Source organism: Entelurus aequoreus, linkage group LG04 (assembly GCF_033978785.1).
Source record: "Entelurus aequoreus isolate RoL-2023_Sb linkage group LG04, RoL_Eaeq_v1.1, whole genome shotgun sequence".
Taxonomy (NCBI): Eukaryota; Metazoa; Chordata; class Actinopteri; order Syngnathiformes; family Syngnathidae; genus Entelurus; species Entelurus aequoreus.
In genome coordinates this window covers 18139029-18144028 of record NC_084734.1, presented here as the reverse complement: position 1 = coordinate 18144028, position 5000 = coordinate 18139029, and the positions used below count along the sequence as shown (strand labels likewise).

At 38.3% G+C, this 5000-nt stretch overlaps 1 protein-coding gene across 3 annotated transcripts in view; it reads left to right on the top strand.

The window, feature by feature from the left end:
- LOC133648349 (sodium/potassium-transporting ATPase subunit beta-1-interacting protein 2) overlaps nt 1-5000 on the top strand; it is a 215877-nt gene that overhangs the window by 23827 nt on the left and 187050 nt on the right. The window lies entirely within an intron of this gene.

Sequence of the window (5000 nt, the reverse complement as noted above, 5' to 3'; positions counted from 1 at the left end):
CAGGTGGACCACAGCTCAGGCCCTACCAGATTAAGTGCACACGTCCGTCAGTGCCAAGGCCCCTATTTGAGGATGTCAGCTTCAAAGACAAGAGTGATCCAGAGAGATCCAAAAGCCTCATTTACTTCCATCTTGGGTTGTTTTGGGTTGTTTTCATCAAATGAGGGAAATTCCACTTTAAGAACAGTTTCAGTTGAGAGTCAACAACTACGCCAACAAACCTAATTTTCAGGCCGGCGTACTTATTGGCACGCCTTAGGGAGATAAGAAAAAGGCTTTGTAATATTTTATGTGCAAGGCAGCGTTTTGGACAAACAGCCGCACACAATCTCAGCTCACGGTCTAAAGATTTTCTGTCTCACTCTCTTTTTTGCAATGTCCAATTTGTCAGTCCGTCTTCCCCTCAGGTAGCCCCGCTTTCTTAAATGTTCTCTCTTTCTCTCTCTGCCTCCCTCTCCATCCCTTTCTCTTTCTCTTGCACTTGCTCTCTCTCTCTCTCTCTCTCTCTTTCACCGTCTTTTATGCTCAGTTGATGTGACCTGCAAGATGTTGTGGGTTGTCCATCCAGACATTACATTTTCTTTAAGGCGTTATCATATTAGAAAGGCTTCCAGCTGACTTTTTTCCAATTTGGGTCGGCTTGGACGCTTTAAAGCTTAAAGGTAGAGAGAGCGATGATGTGACGTCGCTTTGTTTCTTCCAGTAGATTAGCTTAAAGCGGTGGACCACGATGTCGTGTCAAGTTCTTTTTTTACACACATCTGAGCCTTCAAATGAAACCATGTGGTGTTGGTAATTCTCAGTGACATCCTGAAACGGTTTGTTGTTGCTGCTGTCTTTTGGCCACAGTAATGTGGGCTTGTTAGGCACTGGTCATCTCTGATTGCTGACTGTTTGGTCTCAACTATGATTGTAACAATAAATGGTGAAAGTGCTGCTACAAGTGATGCTAAGGATTAACGGCCTGTATTTAGAGCAAGTGTGTCCAAAGTGCGGCCCTTGGCTCATTTGTGGCCTGCAGCAACATTACACATGCCAAAAATATAAAAAAAATAAACATAAAAAAAGTTTAATAAAAACGCAAAAAATAATGAGAAAAAGCTGAAAAATTAACGAATAACTTGGTAATTTCTTTTATTTTGAAGTGTAGATTTAACTGCAGTTTGTGCACCTTTTTTGGGGGGTGCTGGCTTTGAAGCAGCTCCTTTAGCAGCAGGCATTGCTGTAGACTTTCAAAAACATCATCGTAGCCATGATTGATTAGTTGATGTAGATGCCCATATCGGCTGTTCAGATTTACTTTACAAAAGAGAAGTGTAGGATACTTCTCTTGTTGCCTTATTTGTATTTGACTTTATTAAATGTATTTATATTAGAAACACAACATGTGTATATAACAAAGGGTGCAAAGTCTGCAGGCAGTAGGAAACACATGGTTAAGTGTAGGGAGTAAAACTGATGGCAGTCTAAAGTTCAAGATTTTTGGAGCTCTTTGTTCAGTGGATGAGATGTTTGATGAAGCTCTGTGTCTACCTACCACCACTACTGTTTTCTGTTTATTTGTTACTGACTGGCAGGACACCTCTGCCTCTGTTTCACTTTATGTTGCTGGTAAATAATATGGTTGTAGTTGTAGGCTAAAGTTAAATGATTTAGTATGCACTAATTAAAGGGGCAGAGCTTTGAGACATTTTAGCTTTTATATTTTATAAGATATATTTTTTGTAAGAACCACAATTAATAAATATATTTCAGTGAATAACTTATTGTTCAAATCTGTATATAAATATGTGCATAAAGTGTTGTAATTATATTGTAAAATGGATGGATGGATGGACGTTTAAAACAAAAATGTTATTATTAATTAGTAAGTATACTTTTTTGAGCCTTTTTAGAGAAAATCAAATCATTGTAGTAAATTATGCAAATTACTCGATGATGTCATGGTGACCACGCCCATAGCCACGCCCCCACCACCACAGGTATCTTGGCAGTTTATGGGAAACACTGTTATCATTGCTAATATTTGATATTTATTATGCACCCCTAATTAGAACAGAAAGCTGACATGCATGCAGGCTGTTTTTTCTATTTGAAAAGTATATATATTGCATTGGCTTTAAAAATGAAATATGTCAAAATGGTTCATGCATTGTTTAATTTTTCAGTGTGCAGCCCTCAGTGGAAAAATATTGCCTTTGAGGAAGATGTTTTTAAAGAAAACAACTAGCAACAATGAAATGCTGGTTTTATTGGAAAGACTTTCTACGACATCCATCATGTCAGCCCTGGACTCTACTCTCCCAAATCAATTCTAGTCAACTTCACTTCTGTACATTTCAAGTTCTGTCGGAGGCTAAATGGATCCGCTTCTCCTCCTCTTCTTATTACCAGCCTAATTCCCGTCTGTCTGTCTTATTTCCCGGCACTGATATTTGATGGTAATTCCACAAGGGATGAATGATGGTACAGGTGTTTGCTTTGCAGCCAACATGTACGGCTGAAGTATAGCATTACAGAAGTGTGCATACCTTTTATGGCTATGAACTATAATGTCTCATGCTAAAAATGTATTTCCCAGTGTTACGTATTGGACAGGAAAAAGCTTGTTGATAAATGTGTTATCATTTGCAGCATCCTAACTGCAGTCGGCCTGAAACGCAAACAGAGCGTAATTCTTCCTTACAACTTCCAGTCAATACATTAAGATTTGTATGATGGGCAACTTTTTAAATGGAAAAGAAAACGCGTTGCAAAGTGTATCTTACTGTACGCTGGAATGTGTCCAAGGGCCGAACGGAAAGCCGTTAGCGCTTGACGGATGCTTGCCTATGACAAGGTGCACATCTGAACATGAGGAGGTGATGGTGCTTTCCTAACGCAGCCTTCACGTATCGATCTCACATTACTTAGAAGCACTTGCAAGAAGTATGTCAGCCCCCACAATTTGTTCTGCTCTGGATAAGAAAATCGAAGATTAAAGGTATACTAAAATGTAAAAACTATTTTTTTAATGATGTTCTACCAGTAAAACCTATTTATGAGCACCCAACATGATAAAAATCAATCATCTACCTCATTTGTTTGTTCCACGTTTAAAAAAAGAGGCGAGGCGCTTTAGAAGTTGTGGCTTCTCAGAAAGGAGGAAGGAAAATGTTTTCTTACCTGTTTGTACCTGCTGTTGTGTATTTTGGATCTGCATAAGTCCTGAAAATTTTAAATCAAAGCCTCGCGGCATTGCAGAGATACTTATAAAACAATCTTTGTCAGTCAGCTACAGACATAATAATAATAATGGATTAGATTTATATAGCGCTTTTCTGTCCACTAGATACTCAAAGCGTTCACAGAGACATGGGAGTTGTAAGTTGTTGTTTTTTCTTTCCTCTGCCAATAAGCTAACCTAGCATGATATTCAAATGTAATACTAACATGTATCTCACATTGCAATTTTAGTTAGTGTCCTCCTGTCCCACTTCTTAATGTTACGTTGCTGTATGTGCTACAAGATATATATTATGTTGGACAAGTGCACTGTTACAGTGTATATGTCCAAAGTGGATCGAGTATACTATAGGGCTTTTTGGAGACACACAGTGTCAGAGATAAACACAATCATTAGCATCAATGATACAGACACATAAAGTGAAGTTTACTAAAAGCACTTTTAACTGTATATATTCCAGCATCAAAGTTAATACATTTGTAGACAAATATTTTTATGGATGGAATTTTGGGATATTTGGCCATTATGTAAATATTTTAGAGGGGGAATTCTCTCTAATCTCATGAGAAAAAGACATCAAGGGTTAATGTGGGTTTAGTAGGGTTGAGTACCTTTCGCATTTGAACCGATATGGTACAAATTCTTGGAGACCTGGGAATTGATACTTCACAGTACCGATTTTCAGTATGTTTGTGTGTGTGTATGTGTTAACAAAGTAAATGTTATTTTTTCAAAACAATAATCAGTTTTTACTCTAACATTTTACACAAATTATAACTGTGCTGTCCAGTTGGTACATCTTGTTTTCTTACACTTCTAAAAAATAATTTGCAAGTATCAATCAATCAATCAATCAAAGTTGACCTATAAAGCCCTTAATCACAAATGTCTCAAAGGGCTGCACAAGCCACAACGACATCCTCAGCTCAGATCCCATATTAGGGAAAGAAAAATCTCAACCCAATGAGAAAAACGTGAAACCCTGGAAGGGACCGCAGATGTGGGGACCACCTCCCCCGCCCCCCATGGGTGACCGGTGCAATAGATGCCAAGTGGATGCAGTTAATAATGTGAGGGGCCAGCAGAAGATCCTCTTGCATGTAGACACGTCATGGCGCAGAGACGTCACCAACTGATGCAAAGAGGAGTGGTCCACCCTGGGTCCCGACTTGGAACAGCTAGCGCTACATTTGTGGAGGCTGATCCGTGGTCACCTGATAACCTCTCCACCCAGGAGAGGGAGTCAGAGCAAAAAAGAGAGACAGCAGATCAACTAGTCTAAAAAGAGGTCTATTTAAAGCAGGGGTCCCCAAACTTTTTGTCTCCAGGGCCGCATTTGGGTAAAACAATTTGGCTGGTGTATGTATATATATATATATATATATATATATATATATATATATATATATATATATATATATATATATATATATATATATATATATATATATATTAGGGGTGGGCAAGTTAATGCGTTAATTTTGAGTTAACCCATCAATCTATTAACGCCGACAAATATTTTATCGCGCGTTATTGCGTATGTTTTTTTTATATGCTTTTATTTTGTTAAAGCCTATTGCTGGCTCCTGCGGAAAAGGAAGGAGAACGCGGAAGAAAACAAAAGTATGGAGAAGAAGGGCAACTCAACAGAACTTTTACAGGGTTATTTTCATTATAAAATACTTCTAGGCGGCGGAATTGACAGAAGCGAAGTGGTTTGTAGCCACTGCCAAGCTGAATTTTCTTATCACAGGAGTACTTCCAGTCTAAAATA